At 40.4% G+C, this 20,861-nt stretch overlaps 1 long non-coding RNA gene across 1 annotated transcript in view; it reads left to right on the forward strand.

Moving 5' to 3' along the window:
* The window catches only part of LOC310831578, a 537,457-nt gene extending 517,478 nt beyond the window's left edge, over positions 1-19,979 (forward strand). Inside the window, exon 3 of the long non-coding RNA XR_014557912.1 lies at positions 19,545-19,979. This is a non-coding gene — a long non-coding RNA (uncharacterized lncRNA). The remainder of the gene's footprint in view (positions 1-19,544) is intronic.
* The last annotated feature ends 882 nt before the right edge of the window (positions 19,980-20,861 follow it).

Raw genomic sequence — 20,861 nt, forward strand, 5'->3', positions numbered from 1 at the left:
AGTTTGGTTATTGGCTGCTGCCTCCCCTCATAAATCCAAAATGAGCACATATTTTACCTGCGATCTGCTAACTAGCCTTCATGTTGACAGGACAAGGCAGAAGCATAAAACACAGGCAATCGTGTTTTTAGCCAAAGTGAGACAACAGATCAATAAAACAATTTTCTGTGATTAGAATGGGGAGCTGGAAAATAACTCTTAGTGGGCATTTTCTGCAGTTTAGAGAAAATCCAGCCCTTTCACTGAAAGACTGTCATCTGTTAAATGCCACAGTGATCCATGCGACGGTCATCTCCAGGCTTGACTACTGTAATTCGCACTACGCGGGTCTGCCCTTGAAGCTGTCCCAGAAACTCCAGCGGGTGCAGAATGCTGCAGCGAGTCTCCTCACGGGGTCTCTGCCATGGGAGCAAATTCACCCAGTGCTTTTCAAGCTGCACTGGCTCCCGGTGGAGTACAGGGTCAGATTTAAGGTGCTGCTTTTGACCTTTAAAGCCCTTCACGGCCTAGGACCCTCGTACCTCCGGGACCGCCTCTCCTGGTATGCCCCACGGAGAGCCTCAAGGTCCATAAATAGCAACACCCTAGTGGTCCTGGGCCCTAAGGAAGTTAGATTGGCTTCAACCAGAGCCAGGGGCTTTTCAACTCTGGCTCCGGTCTGGTGGAACGCTCTGCCTCATGAGACCAGGGCCCTGCAGGATCTGATTTCTTTCCGCAGGGCCTGTAAGACAGAGTTGTTCCGCCTGGCCTTTGGCTTGGAGCCCATTTGATTCCCTCCCTCCCTCTCTCTCTCTCTCTCTCTCTTTTTTCTTTTCCTTCTCCTCCTGCGATGAGGCTACATTTTAATATTTTAATGTTCCATTATTTTAATGCTGTATTTTATTTTTGTTTTTAAGTTGTAATCATTCTTCTTGTTTTTATTATTGTTTGTAAGCCGCTCTGAGCCCGGCCTTGGCTGGGGAGAGCGGGGTATAAATAAAAAATTATTATTATTATTATTATTATTATTAAAGTGGTAACCTGTCCTTTCAGAATCTACCAATTAGGAAAATGTAGCACTTCTTTTCTTGGCCTGAGTGCTGTTGAATCACAATGACCAGGAATGTCTTGTGGACAGTAAAAGACTCTTGCCACATATCCATACCCATGCTGTTCCAAATGCTGATAAAGAAACCTTTGACATGTAGTACATAGAAGCAACTCTGGTAAGAATTTACTTACCAGACTTACTTACAACACTTGTTCTTACCCAGGTGAGTGAACACCTTTAATTAAGACACGCAACTGGTGCCAACTCCAGGGGGCCCTGGGCACCCACAAAATTTTCACTGTGGGTGCCCGGCCTCCACCCCACCCCCCGCTGCATTACCTCCAACTCTGCTGGGGCCCACTGTGGCTGCGGACATGCTTCTGGGGTGCGTCTGTGGCTGTGGTGGGCCTCGCAGCAGAGGTGGAGGCCCCAGCCCAGTCACCACTGCAGCACTGGTGGGCGGAGGCCGAGCAGTGCATGTGCACATGTGCGTCATGACGTGACATCATGACATCATGTTGTGTGCGCTGCTGGGCACCCACAGTCTGGGGCTCAAGTCGGTGCCTCTGAAGCCCAGCATATCCTGTAGGGAACCAGTTTATTAAAGTTATTACCATAGGACAGCCTTGATAACCAGATGTTTAGCAGAACTGCTAGTTAGAAAAGACTGCCATGAGGCACATCGGGAAAAGAAGCCTATATAGCAGCTTCAAACACTGCACACAAAGAGTCAAAAAACATCTTTCTACATACATCAAGAAAGGTTACATGTTATGGGGTGTAAACATGCATGGCTCCATTCTGATATCATTTCCTGTATTTATCTGGTGTACTCCTGGTCCATTTGGTCTCAACTTACAACTTATTGAACAGTTGTCTTGGCAACCAGATGTTCAGTGGGAAGGGAAGAGGGTAATAAATTCGTCTCCCAACTCCTTTTTCTGGGCCTCAGATGGCTTCAAGGAGAAATGCTAGTTCTCACCCAAATGCTAACTCAACATTTACCTCTTTAGCAAAACATCCTTTGTCCTTTAGATAGAATGCATCAGTGAATTATGCCTGTGTGCCTACATTGCTTTCTTGCTATGCTGCATAAACATTGCCGAGCTGCCTGGCCTTATCTGACCCTGACAGCATGGATTTAGAACAGTGGTTTGGGGAATCAGATCCCTCCCATGGTGGCAGCCCAGAATCAGAGAAAAGATAAAGGTTCTTACCAAGGAATGCAGCCTTCCCTAATAATGGTTTTGCTCCAAGTAAAGTCCCACCTCCTATGTCTCCCATGCTCGACGTCACTCCTGCATTGGTTAATCTGAGCTTTCTGCCTCTGAGCTCTCTGTTCTAATACCCTCCATGCCCGCCTAGTTGGGGGGGGGGAGTCAGGAATGCTTTCCAAGGGCACTGAGTCTGTCAGCTGTCTCTCCTCTGGAGCTGCTAATTCTTCCTGCTGTCCCTCTTCCAATATTTCTTGTCTTCTGCCCTCTGTAGCCTCTGAAGTATGCCCTTCTACAAACCCCCAATGAAATCTTGAGTGAATCCAAGACTGCATATTTATTGTATAGATTTTTGAACTGCATTTTTATGCCAAAAAAAAATTTTATGCCAAAAATGTATGTATAAAACATACATACCATTCCAGAATTATGTGAATAAGTGCAATGTATAAGAAAGCGAATTATCTCAACCAGCTCAGAAAGAAACCAAACCAAAAAAACTCCAGCACATCCAGTTTTCAGATCCAAATTAGTCTCCAGTGGCCATGGTTTTAAAAAGCAAGTCTTTAAGCTCCATTTGAAATTAACAAGGGATGATTCTTGCCTCATATTACTTGCAATTGAGTTCCAAAATTGGGGGGCCTCTCACCAACAGGCAAAAAGTTTTTTCACCACACATATAGGCACTGAAAGATAAAATGGTACTCCTTTGTCAATAGCAGGTAAGACTCACTGTTACAAATGGGGAGAATTTCAATTTGGTTCACATTTAAAGGTGAACTTTCCTATCCATAACAACATGTGAACCTTCAAAATTCACACATCTTCACATTTTGCAATGCAGTGCAATTCTCCAGCCAAGTAACATGCACCAAAATGCATCCCCTGAGGTAAAGGGCACTTTAAAATGCATGTATTACTGAAAACAAGATGCAAACATGCATTACATCAGAGAGAACAGTGTTGCAAATAATGTGCATATTATCCAAAATTGCATGCAAAAATTTGAATATTGGGAGGAATTCTCACAAAAATGCTGGTGCATTTTCATTAGGAGTTTTGTTTTTAATGCTCAATCTGATGTGGACGATTGGAACAAATGAGAAACTGAGAGAAACTTGACAATGAGGGGAAACGAAGGGCAAGGGTTTCTGGGAAGCAGGATGGTTGCCCTTAGCTCCAGTCCTTGGGCCTCCTGGTAATTTTGTTTCACAAATGCTTCTCTAAATTAAAACAACAACATTTATTCCATGAGTCATCTAATGCTTTCTCTGCATGCATAATATAAGAGAGATGTAATGTTTCAGCTAATTACATTCAGTAAGCAAAAGACTCCTAGCAGGCTACATAAATCAATGTATCTCTCTGTTCATCATAGCTGAAGAAGATTTCTAAGTAGGTAAGTTAGAGACAGAAAAAATCCTATATACACACAAACTACATTAAATCTTCGAGAACACAAGAAATTGGATTTGATTGATCAAGCCCAGGAAAGACACACTTGCCTGTGGCTCTCAGAATAAAGTCAGCATTAGATTTAGCCTTCAGAAATCTAACTTCAAACTTCCAGGGATGTATGTGTGTGTGTGTGTGTGTGTATTTAGTTGTCAGTGCATAGACTGTCTTTCTTTCTTTCTTTCTTTCTTTCTTTCTTTCTTTCTTTCTTTCTTTCTTTCTTTTTCTTGGAAGTGCATGAGGCATTCAAAAAGTCTGAACATACACATATGAAGCGCCCCCCCCACCAAAATTATTCAATTTCCCTCATTCCAGAAACTTCCCAATGGAAATTTTACAACTGCTATGAAAAGCAGAATGGAATTAAATCACACGGGGTCTGATTATTTTCCATATTAGCTTTATTCGCTACAGTGCTGCCTCAGTATATATTTCTGCCTGGTGCAAAGGACAAGATGGAGTCCTCCCCTGAGGCACAGAGAGAAGCCAGCAGGACTGGGGGTAGAATATTATTCCAGTCCTGGGAAAGGGCAGTGTCTTCCACTGAAGTGGAGGGCAGCAAGTGATCACAGGGGAGACTTTGGCCACCCGAGGCAGCTGCCTCACCCAGCCTTATTGTAGGGATGTCCCTGATGCTTTGTAAATGCCTGGCTGGATGAAAACACAAATGTGGTACAGTAAATAACACTCTATGCATCTATGCATTTCAAAAAGGAGGTTTTGATATCTTAGGACTGCATAGTAAACATTGCAAGTGCATTGGCAGAGCTAGGATGCTTGGAGTGTTGGATTCCGCCACTTTAGGCTTCTGAATTACAGTTGCTGGAAACCACAGGAAGGGAGGGGGCTTGGGGGCTCAGATCCTGCCTGTGGGTTTCCCATGGGGGTATCTGGTTTACCAATGTAACAGGAGACTGGTCTTGTAGTGGGTTCGAAGCAATATAAATTAAAAGCCTTTGCTGATGATTTGGTTCTAACTTTACAGCCACAGCTTCCAAGCATCTGGTCAGTGTGTTCGGGGCTGAGTCGGTGTGGCCATCCATCAGCAGATAGAGCTGAGTGTCATCAGCATATTGGTGACAGCCCAGCCCAAAGCTCCGGATAATCTGGGCAAGGGGGCGCATAAAGATGTTAAAAAGCATCGGGGAGAGAATTGCACCCTGCGGCACTCCACACACCAAGGAGTGGCGCGACGACATTTCCCTCCCTAGTGCCACCCTCTGTCCCCGACCAGAGATAAAAGAGCACAGCCAGTTACGGGCTATGCCCTGTATCCCCACGTCTGCGAGGTGGTGGTCCAGAAGATCATGATCGACCATGTCAAAGGCTGCTGACAAATCTAAAAGGATCAGCAGTCCTGACCCGCCTCGATCCAGTTGTCTACGGAGATCGTCTGTTAGGGCAACCAGAGCCGTTTCCGTCCCAAAACCAGGACGAAAACCGGACTGAAATGGATCTAATGCCGATGTTTCCTCCAGAAACCTACCAAGCTGTTCAGCAACCGCTCTCTCAATTACCTTACCCAGGTATGGAAGATTTGAAACTGGGCGGTAATTGGATAGGTCTAAGGGATCTAATGAAGTTTTTTTTAAGAGTGGACACACCACTGCTTCCTTCAGTTCCCCTGGGAATGTCCCCGTGTCAAGGGACAAATTGATAATTTCAACCAGGGGGGTCCGCGCAACATCTGGACACTCCCTAATCAGCCAAGACGGGCACGGATCAAGGAGGAAGGTGGTGGGCCTACCAACTTGGAGGAATCTATCCACATCAGGAGGGAGTATCCGGTCGAAATACAGGAGTACGGGCATCTGGCTGGTTTTAAATTAAATAAGAGAAAACCAAAGTAATCAATAAAAAATTAGATAAAGACAAAAGAAAAACCCTTATAGAAAAAACAGGCCTAGCATTTACGAAGAAGGTTAAATATTTGGGTGTGAATCTAACAGCTAAGAACTTGAATTTGTATAAAGATAATCATGAGAAAGTATGGAATGAAATAAAAAGAGATTTAGAGATTTGGTCAAATTTAAAATTTTCACTTATGGGTCGAATATTGGTGGTTAAGATGAATGTATTGCCGAAAATGTTGTTTTCATTTCAAACTTTACCTATTATTGATAATGTCAAATGTTTTAATGAATGGCAAAAGGCCCTGTCCAAATTTATCTGGGAAGGGAAAAAACCGAGAATCAAGTATAAACTACTTACAGATTCAAAAGAAAGAGGAGGCTTTTCCCTGCCCAATTTAAAGATATATTTTGAGGCTGCGGCCTTCTGCTGGATTAAAGACTGGATCAATTTAGAAAATGAAGATATTTTGGACCTAGAAGGATTGGACAATAGGTTTGGCTGGCATGCATATCTTTGGTATGATAAAATAAAGGCCCATAGTGGTTTTAAAAATCATATAATAATGAAGGCACTTTTTAAGGTCTGGATTAGATATCAGGATCTTTTGGTAAGAAAAACACCCAATTGGATCTCACCAATGGAAGCGCAGGCACAAAAAAACCTCAATATGGAAAATAAGTGATATTCAAATGGAGGATTGGGAAAGACTTTGGAAAGATGGCTTAAGATTCACTGCATGCACAGTTATAAAAGAAAATGTTATGAAAATGATGTAGCGATGGTATGTAACACCTGTGAAGTTGGAAATGTAAAGAAAAAGAAGGTACCTTTTTTCATATGTGGTGGGAATGTAAGAAGGTAAAATGCTTTTGGGAAATGATTTATAATGAATTGAAGAAAATGTTTACTGGATTATGATCCGATAGTACCTTAGGTTGAATTTCAATCTTTAAAATTCTTGTTGTAAGCTCATTAGTTATCCACATCTGATCGATTCTTGACATTGATTGATTTGCTTCTGACTGATACGTGAATTGTTTTTCTAATGGGTGTTTCAGTCTCCAAATATCTATTAAATTGCAGTTCTCTACCATTGAAAAGAATGTCTTTGGTAATTTCCCTTCTTTGGATTTACCTGTAGCTCTTAGTCTGTCCATGTCCAATGACACAACTGCATTCATGTCACTCTCGCTTTTGAACAATGATTATAAATTATTTGCAAACATACTAGCAAACAGGTTAAAAAAAGTATTGAAGGAATTAATACATAAAGATCAGGCGGGTTTCCTGCCAGGTAGACAAATGAAAGACAGTATTAGAAATATAATTAATATTTTGGAATACCTGAATGCTAAGAATGACAAACAAGCGATGTTAATATTTGTGGATGCAGAGAAGGCCTTTGATAATATTTCTTGGGAATTTATGTTAAAGAATTTTGAAATGATGGAGGTGGGACATTCGTTTTTAAATGGTATTAAGGCTATATATGTGGATCAAAGAGCTAAATTAATAGTTAATAATGTGACGACAGAAAATATAAAGACAACTAAGGGAACAAGACAAGGATGTCCTTTATCACCTCTGTTATTTATCACGGTCCTGGAAGTGTTTTTAAGGGCAATTAGAAGTAATGTTCAGATAAAAGGGGTAACGGTGGGTAGAAAAGAATTTAAGGTTAAAGCCTTTGCGGATGACTTAGTATTAACTTTGGAAGAGCCCATGAACACGGTAACAGAAGTGTTGAAAGAAATGGACCAGTTTGGTCAGTTGGCAGGATTCATTCTGAATAAGAAAAAAACTAAAGCAATTACTAAAAATGTAGATTTGGAGAATGTAAACAGATTACAGCAGCAAACTGAAATAGAAGTGGTAAAGAAAGTTAAATATTTAGGAGTTTGGTTAACCCCCAGGAGTATTGACTTGTTTCAGAATAATTATATTCCAACATGGAATAAGATCAAAAGAGTCTTAGAGGTGTGGGGAAGAATGAAATTGTCATTTTGGGGAAGAATTGCAACGATAAAAATGAATGTGCTACTGAAGATGTTATTCTTGTTTCAAACAGTTCCAGTAATCTTTTTTTAAAAAAATGATATTTATTCAATTTTAGCAATAAAAACATACATAAACAAACAAACAAAAATAAACACGTATAATTTCCATTCTTATTTCCTTAAACCTAATTTCCCCGACTTCCTCATACCTCCCCCTTCTGTATTCTAGTTTCATTATCTAATCAGCAAATCCATTCCCTTATTTCCCAAAATCTTTAATAATTCTATTCTTTTTCCATAATCAACTCCCCTGAAAACCACAAAATTTTAAACCCATGCCAATCCTAACCTTCACCAATTTTATAATAGTTATTAAGATAGTCTCTAAATTTCTTCCAATCTTCTTCCACTGTCTCTTTCTCCTGGTCTCGGATTCTGCCCGTCATCTCTGCCAATCGCATGTAGTCCGTCATCTTCATCTGCCATTCTTCCAGAGTGGGTAGATCTGGTGTTTTCCAATACTTTGCAATGAGTATCCTTGCTGCTGTTGTAGCATACATAAATAACGTTCTGTCCTTCTTTAACACCACATGGCTAACCATACCCAGGAGAAAGGCCTCTGGTTTCTTCAAGAAGGTATATTTAAATACCTTTTTCATTTCATTATATATCATTTCCCAGAAAGCCTTAATCCTTGGGCATGTCCACCAGAGGTGAAAGAATGTACCTTCATTTTCTTTACATTTCCAACATTTATTGTCTGATAAGTGGTAAATTTTTGCAAGCTTAACTGGGGTCATGTACCACCTATAGATCATTTTCACAATATTTTCTCTCAAGGCGTTACACGCCGTAAATTTCATACCGGTGGTCCACAACCTTTCCCAGTCAGCGAACATAATGTTATGTCCAATATCTTGTGCCCACTTGATCATAGCTGATTTAACCGTTTCATCCTGTGTATTCCATTTCAGCAGCAAGTTATACATTTTTGCCAAGTTCTTAGTTTTGGAATCTAACAGTTCTGTTTCCAATTTTGACTTTTCCACCTGGAAACCGATTTTCCTATCCAACTTATAAATCTCCATTATTTGGTAATAATGTAACCAGTCTCGCACCTTATCTTTTAAGTTCTCGAAACTCTGCAATTTCCACTTGTGACCTTCCTGTTCTAAAATTTCACAGTATTTTGGCCATTTAGACTCCATATTAAGTTTTTTCAATGCCTTTGCCTCAATTGGTGACAACGACCTTGGAGTTTTGTTCTCCAACAAATCCTTGTATTTAATCCAAACATTAGACAATGCTTTCCTAACAATATGGTTTTTGAAACCTTTGTGAGCCTTAACTTTGTTGTACCATAGATATGCATGCCACCCAAAATGATTGTTAAAACTTTCCAGATCTAAAGTGTATGTGTTTTCAAGGAGCAGCCAATCCTTTAACCAGCAAAAAGCTGCTGATTCGTAGTAAAGTTTCAAATCTGTCAGGGCAAATCCCCCCCTTTCCTTTGCGTCCGTTAGAATTTTATTCTGGGCTTTTTGCCCTGCCAGATAAATTTTGAAATGTCCTGCTGCCAACCCTTGAAACATTCCATCTTGTCCACAATTTGTAATGTTTGAAACAAAAACAACATTCTAGGCAATACATTCATCTTTATAGCTGCTATTCGACCAGACAAAGAAAGCTTCAAATTTGACCAAATTTCTAAATCTTTTTTCACTTGTTTCCAACATTTCTCATAATTATCTTTAAATAAATTCATATTTTTAGCTGTCATATTAATCCCTAAAAATTTAACACTCTTAACCACAGTTAAACCTGTCTCATTCTGAAACCTCTCTTTCTCAGTAACTGTTAAATTTTTCTCTAATACCTTAGTTTTTGACTTATTCACTTTAAATCCTGCCACATGACCAAATTCTTGGATTAATTCCAAAACCCTTTTAGTACTAGATTCTGGCTCTTGTAATGTAAGTACCAAATCATCTGCAAAAGCTCTCAGTTTATATTGTTTCGTTCCGACCTGTACCCCTTTAACCAGCTGGTCCTTTCTTATCATGTTCAGCAAAACCTCCAGGACCAAAATAAAAAGCAATGGGGAAATTGGACACCCCTGGCGTGTTCCTTTTTCTATCTTAAGTTCTTCTGTAATCACGTTGTTCACTATAAGTTTAGCCTTTTGTTCAGCATATATCGCGCCTATACCGTTTTCGAACCCTTGACCTACCCCCATCCCCTGGAGATTCTTCTTCATAAAGGTCCAAGAAATATTGTCAAAGGCTTTCTCCGCATCAACAAATATTAGAACAGCTTTTGTATTTATATTAACTTCTAGCATTTCCAAAATGTCTATTATGTTCCTTACATTGTCTGCTAAATGTCTTCTCGGAAGAAACCCTGCTTGATCCCTGTGAATCTCCCCCATCAAAACTTTTTTCAATCTTTTAGCTAAAATGTCAGCAAAAATTTTATAATCCACATTTAATAATGAAATTGGGCGGTAGTTCTTAAGTTGGGTCTTTTCAGTCTCTGTCTTCGGTATAAGCGTGATATAGGCCTCTTTCCACGTTTCAGGAGCTTTTTCCCCCTCAAGAATTTCGTTACAGACTTCCTTCAAAGGTTGTACTATCCATTCCTTTAAGATTTTATAATATTTGGAAGTCAATCCATCCGGCCCCGGAGATTTGCCCAATTTCATATTTTGAATGGCACCTTCTATTTTTTGTTCAGTTATTTCCTGGTTCAAAAGTACTTTATTTTCACTAGAAATTTCCTTTAGTCCGTTTTTTCCAAAAATTGTTCTATATCAGAATTTTTGTGTGGCCCTTGTGCATATAATTGCTTGAAATATCTCTGGAAGCAGCTTCTAATCTCATTTGGGTTATAAATACTCTTTCCATCCACTTCCAAGTTTGTCACTGTATTTAGTTTTTGTCTCTTCAATTGCCAAGCCAAAAATTTACCACATTTATCTGCGGATTCAAAGGTCTTCTGTCTTATTTGTTTAATTTTCCATTCTATATCTTGATTAATCAGTTCCATGTACTGAGTTTGATATAATTTAATTTCTCTTAAAATCTCCTGAGACTTTGGTTTTGATCTCAATTTCTTTTCTCCTTCTTTTATCTTTTCCAAAATCTTATCCTTCTTCGCATTTTGGCTTCTCTTTTTTATTGCATTTTATTGCATTTTGTTGTATCAAGAAACCTCTCATCACGGCTTTGCTTGCGTCCCAGGTTACTCTTTTTTCAACGTTAGTCCTCATATTAATCTCAAAGTAGTCTCTCAGTGTTTTTTGGGCCTTTTTACAAAATTCTTTATCTCTGAATAAGGTGTCATTCATCCTCCATCTAAAGGTGCCAGCTGTTGTTTGATTCATCTCCATCTTCACGGCATTATGGTCAGAACATGTTTTTGGGCAGATTTCCACTTTTTTTATCTTTGGTGCCAATCCTCTAGTAACCCATATTTGGTCAATTCTAGTCCAGGTCATTTTGGCTTCAGAAAAGAAGGTTCCCTCTCTCTCGAGAGGATTTTTTGTTCTCCAAATATCAACCAAGTCCATATTATCAGTCATTTCAAAAAAAGTTTTTGGTAGTCTTCCATCTTTAGAAATCGCTTGTCTTTGTGCTTTGTCCATGTTTGTAGAGACTACCCCATTCATGTCTCCCATCAAAATTACATTAAAATCCAGATAATCCAGCAATGTCTCATGCAACTTCTTAAAAAATTCAGATTTGCCTTCATTCGGTGCATAAACTCCTACAATCAAAAATTTATGTCCTTGAAATTGAATTTCAATTGCCAAGTATCTTCCTTGTTCATCTTTAAATATCAATTTCGGCATCAAACTGTCCTTTGCATAAATGGCAACTCCTCTTTTTTTCACTCTATTAGATGAGATAAATTCTTGTCCTAGTTTTTTATTAATAAGTAATCTTCTATGTGCTCTCATCACATGTGTCTCTTGTAGGCAAATCAAGTCCAATTGTTGTTTCTTTAATATATGAAAAACGTTCTTCCTCTTGCGAGGTACGTTCAAACCGTTACAGTTCCAGCTTAGAAGTCGTAGAGCCATGATGGGGTTATTTATTTACTCCTCCTACTGCTCCCAATCGTTGTTCGTCTTCTGTTGGTGGCTGCAATCCAAACGATAAATTTGCTATATCCAATATTCCTTTTCCTGGTGATATTGGTTCCTCTCCAGCTTCCAGTTCCTTCAGAAGGTTTTCTTCATGGTCTCTCAAGAATTTGTCTTTGTCACTCAATGTGTTTATTCTTATTTTCTTTCCTCTGTATTTAAAGGATAGGCCTTGGGGGAATTCCCACCTAAAGAAGATTCTATTTTTTTTCAGTAGTGTAGCCAGATCTCTGTACTCACCTCTTGCATCCAAAATAGGCTTAGGTATATCTTTAAAAATCTCCACGAAAGAATCTTCAAATTCCAGCGTTTTTTGGTAGTGCAGATTTAAAATTTTGTCTCTTTCTTCCTTTGATCTCAAAGTAATCAAACAGTCTCTTGCCTTATTCTTTTTTTGTCTTATTCCAAGTCTAAATGCACTCACAATCTTAATTTCGTCCTCCTCCAGGCCCCCTTGCCAAACTTCAAAAAACTTTTTTGTAAGGAAGTCCACCAAGTTGTCTTGCTCACTTTCCGGTACAAATCTCAATCTTAAATTCCGTTCTTTCCTTTGTAGATCTATCATAGCAAAAGACAAGTCATGATCCTCCAGTTTCTTAACAACCGGTGGTAGTTTCTCTTGTGTAGCAATTGCAATCTCCTTTGCCCCCTCTGCAATCTTTCGGGTAGTAGCTGATTCCTCTAAAAGTTTCCCAATATTCTGAGCATTAGCACTGACTTGTACTCCCAATTCTTTTATACTTGAAGTATTCAAATCAAGTTTTGCTGTGATCTCAGCTACGTTTTTATTTGTTTCTGCCACTTGTTTACTTGTATCACTCCCTTGTATCGTAAGAAGTTCCAGAGATTCATTTATTTTTCCCAGTGCCTTTGTCAAAGCGGCTTCTGATGACATAATTTTTGATTTTGTTTGCGAGGCTGCAGCTGCTTCTGCCAGTGAGGCCCTTCTGTGAAGTGTCAGTCTTATATTGTCTGCCAGATCTGAGGCTTTTCTCCTGGAACTCTATCTTTCCTTTACCATCTGCCATGCCACTATCATGCCAGCCAAGGTCAGTCTCACGCCTGAAGATTTAAAACAAAAAAAATTCCTTCCAGTAGCACCTTAAAAACCAACTAAGTTAGTTCTAGGTATGAGCTTTCGTGTGCATGCACGCACACTTCTTCAGACACACATGAAAGCTCATACCTAGAACTAACTTAGTTGGTCTTTAAGGTGCTACTGGAAGGAATTTTGTTTTGTTTTGACTATGGCAGACCAACACGGCTACCTATCTGTAGTCTGAAGATTTGTTTTCAATAGGAAATTTCCAGTGGCTCAGCTTCTAGCAGCTTACTTATTTCAAAAAATAATAAAGTCACCTCTAGGGGGGGAATTCCAACTTAGTTTCAAAGTTTTTCAAGCAAATATGTTCTTTCAAGGTCCCCCCCCAGCTTTTCCTAAAGGCAAAGAAACCCCAATTCCAGCTCTTCCCTAAGTAATTGCAGATATGTAACAGTCTGACAGGTTAACAGACAGTCCTTAGATACTGTATCTTTCAACAAAGTTCATGAAAGTTTGCTACTGAGCAGTTCATACAGGTATTCAACAGTTCAAATTCACTTTGGGCAGTCCTCCCTCAGGATATAAAGACGGTGGAAATACTTTCCTCGACTCCTTTCATGCAGGTAATCAATTCAGTAAAAAATTCTCCCCCACCGCTCCTGCCCGCTAAGTGGGGGGTAAGCTTGCTTTTAGCAGTGGGTTTCTCTTGCTCTCTTATTCACTCCAAGGTTACAGTTAGCAGTCTCTTTGCTTTATTGTATCTACAGCACGGAAAAGGCAGACTTCCTTTTTGTACCTTTTCCTGTGACGGTCTTCCAGATCTGTTAAATTTTATATCCAATTTAAAGCTTTTAATCCTACTCACGAGTAGCTGCTCTTTATTCCAATTTGCCGGAAGAAATCAGCGCTCTCCGATAATGACGATGCGGCTTCGCTCCACGGACCAGGTGATGGCTCTCAGTGCCGCGCTCCCCCTGCAACCGTTCTGGAACCTTTAAAAAGGCTCCTTCGCAGTTCGGAGAGAACCCAAAGGCACCCACTGAGCCTCCTTGTTCCCAGGCTTCACTGCCTGTGATTTCTAAGGGTCCCCGCTTCGCCGTAGCAGCAGGACCCGAACCCGTGGAGCAGACTTCTCTTGGAGCTCCGGGAGAAGTCCGCCATTAATCACTGGCGCCGACCAGAAGCCTCAAACAGTTCCAGTAATCAAAGGGGCAGCGATTTTTAAAAATTGGCAACGAGAAATTTCAAGGTATATCTGGCAGGGTAAGAAGCCGAGGATAAAATTTAAGATATTGACGGACGCAAAAGAATGAGGAGGCTTCTCCCTGCCAGACATGAAATTGTATTACGAAGCATCTTGCCTCTGTTGGTTGAAGGAATGGATGAAATTAGAAGACACGGATGTGTTAGATCTTGAAGGTTTTGATAATAGATTTGGGTGGCATGCGTATTTGTGGTATGACAAGAGACGAGTACATAAAGGTTTTGAAAATCACATTATAAGAAGGTCTTTGATTGAAGTGTGGAAAAGATATAAGTGTGAAGAAAGTCAATATGACAGGGGGTTGGGTGACATATGAGAAGTTAATGTGTAAAAGTGTAGGAAAATGGAAAGTGAGATCATTTGAAGAAGTTAAGGACTATGTGAATGACTGGCTACATTATTTCCAAATTAATGAGATGTTTAGAAAAGATTTAAATCAGAGGGGTTTTGCTGACAAAGAATCAAAATTTCAGACAGAAATATTGAACAATGATTATAAGAATTTAGCAAAAATGTATAAGGTATTACTGGAATGGTGTACGAAGGATGAGGAGATAATATCAGTTATGATCGACTGGGCCAAAGTTATAGGGCATAATATTCAAATGGAGGATTGGGAAAGACTTTGGAAAGATGGTCTAAGATTCACTGCATGCACAGTTATAAAAGAAAATGTTATGAAAATGATGTACTGATGGTATGTAACACCTGTGAAGTTAACAAAAATGTATAAGATAAGTAACAAATGTTGGAAATGTAAAGAAAAAGAAGGTACCTTTTTCATATGTGGTGGGAATGTAAGAAGTTAAAATGCTTTTGGGAAATGATTTATAATGAATTGAAGAAAATGTTGAAATATACATTTGTTAAGAAACCAGAAACATTTTTACTAGGCATTACAGGTAATGAGATAAATAAGAAAGAAAAGAAGTTATTTTTATATGCAGTGACAGCAGCAAGAATATTGATGGCCCAGAAATGGAAACAGGAGGAATTACCTACGATAGAAGAATGGAGAACTAAAATGATGGATTATGCAGAACTGGACGGAATGACAGGAAGGATCCGGAATCGGCGAGATCAAAGATTTACAGAAGATTGGGAAAAGTTTACCCAATATATGCAAAAACTGAGTGATAATAAAATTACGTTTGTAAGCTTTAAGGAAGCTCTGTGAGGGGAAAGGGTTAAAAGGGCAGAAATGTGTAAAAAGTAACAATAGGAAGGAATGGCAGACAAATTGAGGGAAGTCAAAAAAGAGAAGTAAGATGTAATTAAGATGTATGGAATGTATAAATTTGCTTCTGTATTTGAAAACTAATAAAAATATAATATATAAAAAAATATGGAAAATAAGTGGTTGAGATACTCAGACTTATTGGTTGTGGACGGGAGGGATTCAAGTTAAAATCATTTGAATTAATCAAAGATAAAGTAAATTGGCTCCAATATTACCAAATTAATGAACTATTTAAGATTGACAAGAAAAATGGTTTTGCAACTGAAAAAAACAAACTGGAAACGGAGTTGTTAGATACTAATGTTAAAAATATGTCTAAGATGTATACTTTGTTATTGGAATGGCATACAAAAGATGAGCAAGTAAAATCGGTTATGATCAATTGGGCACAAGATGTGGGACATAACATAATGCTAGAGGATTGGAGAAGACTTTGGAAGAAAGGGGTTAAATTTACTGCATGTACAATGTTAAAAGAGAATGTTATGAAAATGATGTATAGATGGTACTTAACCCCTGTTAAACTGGCAAAGATCTACCACAATTGTGCTAACTTATGTTGGAAATGTAAAGAAAAGGAAGGTACTTTTTATCATATGTGGTGGACTTGTTTCAAAGTAAAAGACTTCTGGGAAAGAATATATAATGAACTAAAAAAATTGATGAAATATACCTTTATGAAGAAACCAGAGGCCTTTCTCCTTGGAATAACAGGTGTTGAATTGCCCAAAAAAGATGTAAAAGTATTTTTGTATGCCACAACTGCTGTACAGATTTTACTAGCCAAAAAATGGAAAACACAAGAACTACCAACAATTGAAGAATGGCAGATGAAGATGATAGAATTTATGGAGCTGGCTGATCTCACTGGGAGGGATTTCAAATGTTCCATAACTGCATAGTAAGGGAGCGCCATCTTAATCTTTGTTCTCCTCTTTAACAAGCATTTCAAGTCTTAAAAGAAAAGAGGCTGCCCATAAGTCCCAATTATATATAGAACTCCATCTGTACTCATTTTTTAAAAAACAATTTAAGTTCTTAATGAGGCTTGGCATGAAGAACCAATTATTGATGTTAAGGAAGGAAAAGAAAAAAGACATACCAAACACCTCCACAGTCCACACATCATGATAAGGGTCTCTTTGAAGCCTGAGCTCATACACCAGAGTCTGTACTTACTGCAGGTTTTTTCCCAGCTTCTTCAATTCAGACTATGTCTGTTTGTTTTTCGAATCTTTATATTTTCCCAAACAGATGTGTCCGGCTATGGGAGTGACATCGAAGGAGTGCCAGTCGTTCCTTGCTCTTTGACCCAGTGTCCTGCTGGCTGCACCTTAGTGCACGCCGGCAATCTCGGACAATGCGCAGGTCTTCGAGACAGTCCTCCCCTACTCTGGGGAGGCTGCCAGGGCTAATTACCCTCTTATCAGCCCTGAATTATTGGAACGGCTGAGGTCCGATCTTGTGGGAGTCTGCCATTTCCCACCACTGGAAACAAGAAGTCCACCTCTACTATTCTAGTCTTCTTCTATTTTTTTTAAAATAATTTTTATTGTTTTACACCCTTTCATGGATCACTGCCTTGCCGTGGCGAAGGGGCTTGAATAACTCAGAGAAGCTATGAGCTATGCCGTGCAGGACCACCCAAGATGGACAGGTCATAGTGGAGAGTTTTGACCAAACGTGATCCACCTGGAGCAGGAACCGGCAAGCCACTCCAGTATCCCTGCCAAGAAAACTCCATGGACAATGGCAAAAGTTATGACACTGGAAGATGAGCCCCTCAGGTCAGAAGGCGTCCAACATGCTACTGAGGAAGAGTGGAGGACAAGTACAAGTAGATTCAGAGCTGATGAAGCGGCTGGGCCAAAGCCGAAAGGACGCTCAGTTGCGGATATGCCTGGAAGCGAAAGGAAAGTCAAATGCTATAAAGAAAAATATTGCATAGGAACCTGGAATGTAAGAACCATGAACCTTGGTAAGTTGGATGTGGTCAAAAATGAGATGGCAAGAATAAATATTGACATTCTGGGCATCAGTGAACTAAAATGGACAGGAATGGGCGAATTCAGTTCAGATGACCATCATATCTACTACTGTGGGCAAGAATCCCATAAAAGAAATGGAGTGGCCCTCATAGTCAACAAAAGAGTGGTGAAAGCTGTACTGGGATGCAATCTCAAAAATGATAGAATGATCTTGATACGAATCCAAGGCAGACCTTTTAACATCACAGTAATCCAAGTTTATGCACCAACCACTGGCGCTGAAGAAACTGAAATTGACCAATTTTTTGAAGACTTACAAAAGCTTATAGAAATGACACCAAAGAAGGATGTTCTTCTCATTATAGGGGATTGGAATGCTAAAGTAGGGAGTCAAGAGATAAAAGGAACAACTGGCAAGTTTGGCCTTGGAGTTCAAAACGAAGCAGGGCAAAGGCTAATAGAGTTCTGCCAAGAGAACAAGCTGGCCATCACAAACACTCTTTTCCAACAACACAAGAGACGACTCTACACATGGACATCACCAGATGGGCAGCATCGAAATCAGATTGATTATATTCTCTGCAGCCAAAGATGGAGAAGCTCTGTACAGTCAGCAAAAACAAGACCCGGAGCTGACTGTGGCTCAGATCATCAGCTTCTCATAGCAAAATTCAAGCTTAAACTGAAGAAAGTAGGAAAAACCACTGGGCCGGTAAGATACAATCTAAGTCAAATCCCTTATGAATACACAGTGGAAGTGAGGAACAGGTTTAAGGATTTAGATTTGGTGGACAGAGTGCCTGAAGAACTATGGATGGAGGCTCGTAACATTATACAGGAGGCAGCAACTAAAACAATCCCAATGAAAAGGAAATGCAAGAAAGCGAAGTGGCTGTCCAATGAGGCCTTACAAATAGCGGGGGAGAGAAGGCAAGCAAAATGCGAGGGAGATGGTGAAAGATACAGGAAATTGAATGCAGATTTCAAAAAAATAGCAAGGAGGGACAAGAAGGCCTTCTTAAACGAGCAATGCAAAGAAATAGAAGAAAACAATAGAATGGGAAAAACCAGAGATCTGTTCAAGAAAACTGGAGATATGAAAGGAACATTTCGTACAAAGATTACCATAATAAAAGACAAAAGTGGAAAGGACCTAACAGAAGCAGAAGACATCAAGAAGAGGTGGCAAGAATACACAGAGGAACTATACCAGAAAGATATGGATGTCTCATACACCCCAGGTAGTGTGGTTGCTGACCTTGAGCCAGACATCCTGGAGAGTGAAGTCAAATGGGCCTTAGAAAGCATTGCCAATAACAAGGCCAGTGGAAGTGATGATATTCCAGCTGAACTATTAAAATTTTTAAACGGTGATGCTGTTAAGGTGCTACACTCAATATGCCAGCAAATTTGGAAAACTCAGCAGTGGCCAGAGGATTGGAGAAGATCAGTCTACATCCCAATTCCAAAGAAGGGCAGTGCCAAAGAATGCTCCAACTACCGCACAATTACACTCATTTCACATGCTAGCAAGGTTATGCTTAAAATCCTACAAGGCAGGCTTAAGCAGTATGTAGACCGAGAACTCCCAGAAGTGCAAGCTGGATTTTGAAGGGGCATAGGAACCAGAGACCAAATTGCAAACATGCGCTGGATTATGGAGAAAGCTAGAGAGTTCCAGAAAGACATCTACTTCTGCTTTATTGACTATGCAAAAGCCTTTGACTGTATCGATCACAGCAAACTATGGCAAGTTCTTAAAGAAATGGGAGTTCCTGATCACCTCATCTGTCTCCTGAGAAATCTGTATGTGGGACAAGAAGCTACAGTTAGAACTGGATATGGAACAACTGATTGGTTCAAAATTGGGAAAGGAGTACGGCAAGGCTGTATATTGTCTCCCTGCTTATTCAATTTATATGCAGAATTCATCATGCGAAAGGCTGGGCTGGATGAATCCCAAGCCGGAATTAAGATTGCCGGAAGAAATATCAACAACCTCAGATATGCAGATGACACAACCTTGATGGCAGAAAGTGAGGAAGAATTAAAGAACCTTTTAATGAGGGTGAAAGAGGAGAGCGCAAAATATGGTCTGAAGCTCAACATCAAAAAAACTAAGATCATGGCCACTGGTCCCATCACCTCCTGGCAAATAGAAGGGGAAGAAATGGAGGCAGTGAGAGATTTTACTTTCTTGGGCTCCATGATCACTGCAGATGGTGACAGCAGCCACGAAATTAAAAGACACCTGCTTCTTGGGAGAAAGGTAAACCTGCAGAGCTTGCAGGGCAGCAGCTGAAGAAGGAGCAAAAGGGGTTTGCTTGTGTGTGTGTTTCTTGTGGCTGATTAGCTGCTCTCCCTGTGCAAAGGTCAGAGGGGGCAGGGTTTCTGTTGAGGCAGGTGATTAGCTGTGGGAGGAGCTTATCAGGGCTTGGAGGGCAGCAGCTGAAGAAGGAGCAAAAAGGGTTTGATCCATCTTTTAGATTTAGGGGAGCTAGTCTCAAACGTTTGTTGGGGAAGACCTAGGTTTTTTGGGGGGGAGTTATTTGTCCTGTCTTCATGCTTTTTATGATGGAGGACCGCTGTAGTCACCCCCAACGACACATTCTCAAGATGGAGAGTGAGGGAACAGCTGCAGTCACCTGCAGTTCCTGCGCAATGTTTGCCATCTTGCCAAAGGTTGCAGGCAGCTTTACCTGCAGCAATTGCATGTTGATTGCCCTCTTAAAAGACAAAGTCCAGCAACTGGAGGAATGTGTAGCTACGCTCCAAAAAATTAGAGAGCTGGGGCTCTTCTTGGAAGCAACAGAGCACACCGTCCCCACCAAGGTGGAGACAGGGGACTCCCCTGAGAAGGAGGCTAGTTCACCAACACAGGAGCCAGATATATGGAGAAACGTGACTCAAAGAAGTAGGAGGCCCAGGGTTTGCTCTGATTGTTTAGAAATACACAATCGCTTTGAGGTCCTCTCCCCTAGCATGGAAGACAAAGAGCAGACTCCATTTGAGGATCTCTCCCTCATTACAGTCGATCAGGTATATGAAGATGAGCAGCAAAGTCAGTCCTCAGGGAATATGCAGGCGACCTTGGAACGGACAGCTCACGGAAGAACCCCGACCAAACCTAAGAGGAGGTGTATAGTGGTGATAGCGGATTCCCTACTGAGGGGAACAGAAGCAGTGATCTGTGGGCCTGACAAGATGTCTCGGGAAGTGTGCTGTCTCCCCGGGGCTAAGATCCAAGATGTAACTGAACGACTGCAAGGAATCATAAAACCCACTGACAAATACCCCTTCCTCTTGGTTCATGTGGGAACGAATGACACTGCAAGCAATAGCCTCCAGAAGATCAAAAGAGATTACGAGGCTCTGGGCAGGAAATTGAAGCAATTAAATGCACAAATTGTCATCTCATCTGTCCTCCCAGTTGAAGGACGTGGCCCAGGGAGAGAGGGAAAAATAGTGGAAGTGAACAACTGGCTTCGCAAATGGTGTAAACAGGAACGGTTTGGATTCTTAGATCACGGACTGCAGTTTCTTGAAGATGGACTTCTGGCAAGCGATGGGCTGCACCTCACAACGGTTGGGAGGAATGTTTTTGCCAAAAATCTCAGAAACCTCATCAGGAGG

Source organism: Podarcis gaigeae (genome assembly GCF_964106915.1).
Source record: "Podarcis gaigeae genome assembly, chromosome: 14".
Lineage (NCBI taxonomy): Eukaryota > Metazoa > Chordata > Lepidosauria > Squamata > Lacertidae > Podarcis > Podarcis gaigeae.